Here is a 3,737-nt window from a genome sequence, read left to right as displayed (position 1 = left end):
CTATCTGTGTTGCAAGGACCATTAAAAAATCTTTAACTAAAACTAAAAACGAGGTCTGCACTAAGAGGTTTGCATGTGTTCGAGATGTTGTTGTTGATGTTGTTATTGTTGTTGTTGTAGCTGTATCTTAAACAGCAATAATAAACCTAGACCTCTTCATGTACAAGAAACACATGCTGTTGAGTCAATCTAAGAGAATTTGCTAAGATCTTGACCACCAGACTTGTTGGTTCAGTGAACTTGCTGAGATCTTGACCACCAGACTAGTTGGTTCACTCCTACAATTATCGAATTTTGCAACATGGCTGCTCATTGTGCAGACAAGAGTAAAGGGGATACAACAGAAGAATCTCCATAGAATTCTAGTCAATTGTATGGGTAGTGTCCCCTGATCGCATCCAGCCCAATACTGCAGACGTGCAAGAGGATAGATAGATAGATAGATAGATAGATAGATAGATAGATAGATAGATAGATAGATAAATAGACGCCACCCCTCACACACATACACACACATAAACAATTAAACCAACAATACAACCAGAACGTAAGTTTCTACAAAAGTGGAGTTTATTTACCAAAAAAAAAATTAAATGCAACGAGGAAACCAATAAACACACATGACATTTTATAGCAACAAAGTAACTTTATTTCTTATCTTTAACTAGACATCATTTTAATTTTTTTTTAAACCTTCCCTGCATATGTACACACGCTCGATTAAAACAGGAACACGTCTTTGCAGCCACACCCTGCTATTTGTTAGATTTGGCAGTACAAAATTTGCATAAAACATTCCCAGTTTGTACAAGCACACTCGTTAAGCCAGGAAAGCATAATTATTTGCATCTACACAAGAACTTATACGTTGATGCCATTACAAAATATAATTAAACACACAGCTATGAAACCATACGTATATTTGACAAAAGATGAGTTTATTAACACAAAAAGAAAACCCACAAGTAAACCAATAAACACATATAGTGTACGGCAGTTAATCAAATAACTTTATTTCTTCACTTTAACTGTACAAAATGTGCATAAAAACCTTCCCTGTATATGTACTCACAAACTCGTCAAAACAGGAACACGTCTTTGCAGCCACACCCTCCCACCCTTCTCTCTTCTCACTCTGTTCTTCTCTTCTCTCTCTCTTTCTCTGTCTGTCTGTTTGTCTGTCTGTCTGTCTGTCTGTCTGTCTGTCTCTCTCTCTCTCTCTCTCTCTCTCTCTCTCTCTCTCTTCCTCTCTTATTTCTCACGCCTGTAAACACCCGTTTTTGTTTGTTTTGTGTGTTATTTGTTTGTGTGTATTCTTTTGTTCCTAATTTGCTACGTGCAGGCCTTGCTGATTTCGCTGTGAAAAGCTACGTCTGTTTGTTAGACTTATTCTGCAGCTTTAAAGTTTCCTTCTGTCGTCATCTCTCGTTTCTTTTCATACTCTGTTACTCTTTCTTACTGGTTCATCTCGAAAGAAGAGGGTGAGTAGGGTGAGGAGGAGAATGGTAATTGGAAAACAGGTTAGCAACAAACATGTTCGTCTCTCATCGGATATTTTTGTAAACTGTTTTTTTAATCCACTCAAATGTTAAAATAAAATAAAAAATATGGAAAGAGAGATCCAAGTCCCGGTAATGTCTCTGAGGAAAGAACTAAGCAAATTGCCAACACACTAAGCACAGGACACTTTTTTTTAACCCTCTCAAGATCTCTGACGCACACAATAGCCTACCTATTATTTTCGCTATCCCTAAGAATACAATCTAGACGTGTGCATGTTTATGACAATTGGAGAGAGATCGAGAGTCAAACGAAGGGTGTGACACAAGCGAACAGAAATCTCCCGATGCACGCAACTGGCAACAGCTTTACGACATTAGCCAAAGTGGCAATCATCGCGACGGGTTGTCACGACCCTTTATGTTGTTGACAGAGATACGGCGCATTTTGATGCTATTATTCTCGAACTCGAAGTAAGCGGATTTTCACAGGGACATGACGATTGTGCATGTGCTTGTGTTGTGCGTGGAAAGGTGGTTGGGTTGGGGAAGAGGTGGTTTTGGGGTGGATGTGTTTGCGTGTGTGTGTGTGTGTGTTTGTGTGTGTGTGCGTGTGTATATGTGTGAGTGGAGGGTGAGTGTATTGGTGATAGATAGATAGATAGATAGATAGATAGATAGATAGATAGATAGATAGATAGATAGATAGATAGATAGATAGATAGATAGATAGATAGATAGAAAAACGAATAATGTAAATAAAGAAAGAGATAAATATACATTATATACATCAATTATGCATAGTTGAGAGAGAGAGAGAAAGAGAGAGAGAAAGAGAAAGAGAGAAAGAGAGAGAGAGAGAAAGAGAGAGAGAGAGAGAGAGAGAGAGAGAGAGAGAGAGAGAGAGAGGGGGGGGGGTGACAGACATACATACATACATACATACAGACATAGAGAAACAGAGACAGGGACAACTTGCTGTGTCTTTTCCTCTGGTTGTATAATCTATTCGAACAAAGAACTGCAGTTCCTCTTGGTGGGTCCGGGTAGAGCTGACAAGCGCACAAGACACGTCATGTACTGAACAAACAGCTCTTTTAAAAAAGTTTTTGTTCAACAAAGACGCAACGTGCGGCAGTCTAGACCCGCCTCCACCACAATGAGTCCAACACCCGACCATCTATGCTCGCACTGTGGGCGAACCTTCCGAGCCCGGACAGGCCCAATCAGCCATCTCCTGGGCTCCACAGTCACCGTCAACAGACCAATTCGTGAAGTCACGGTCATCTTCAAAGGCGAAGGACGAACAACATCAACTTTCAGAAATGGAATTTTTGTCGAAAGTATCATTTATTGTTCAAACAAGACGAAAGAACAAACGAAAGAAAAAGGGGATGAATAAAAATAGTTTATTCTAAAAATCATATATATAAATTATGCTACAGGTCTACATCTCATTTTGTATTCCATATATACATATTATTTATATATGAATAAATGTATTGAAACAATGAAATATTCACTTTTCTTCTCTCTCTCTCTCTCTCTCTCTCTCTCTCTCTCTCTCTCTCTCTCTCTCTCTCTCTCTCTCTCTCTCACTCATTCTCTCTCTCACTAATTCTCTCTCTCTCTCTCTCTCTCTCTCTCTCTCTCTCTCTCTCTCTCTCTCTCTCTCTCTCTCTCTCTCATTTCGCCTTTCAGCAGTTACACACAACAAGAAGACGCTGCCAATAATATAAATAGAAATAAAGAGTCTTTAATCTACATGACTTGCATTCGTTTTCCATGAATAGCACATTTTTAGAATCATATTATTTTGTAATATTTCAGTGATACAGTCAACTTATTGTAAGTTTGACACAGGGACCGATTCAGAGATGTGTGGAAAGTAGCTACAGGTACATCAAAATAACTTGGATGTATCATACAAGTAAAATGACATTTCCACCGTGATAGGCCTCACAAATATCATTCCCATTCCTCCTCTCATACTCTCAAGTTTCTCTTTTGCATGTGTGTGCTCATGCACGCATGTTCACATACACACAAACACAAACACACACACACACACACACAAACACAAAAAAACACACATAAATACACACACACATACATAAACACAAGCACATGTACACAGACAAGAAAGTGTGCAAATGTGTACTCACACAATCAAACACAGGAACAAGCACACACACATACATATATTTGGGAATACACACACACACACACACACACACA

This window comes from Aplysia californica, unplaced genomic scaffold (assembly GCF_000002075.1).
Source record: "Aplysia californica isolate F4 #8 unplaced genomic scaffold, AplCal3.0 scaffold00126, whole genome shotgun sequence".
Taxonomy (NCBI): Eukaryota; Metazoa; Mollusca; class Gastropoda; order Aplysiida; family Aplysiidae; genus Aplysia; species Aplysia californica.
This window is presented reverse-complemented; position numbering follows the sequence as displayed.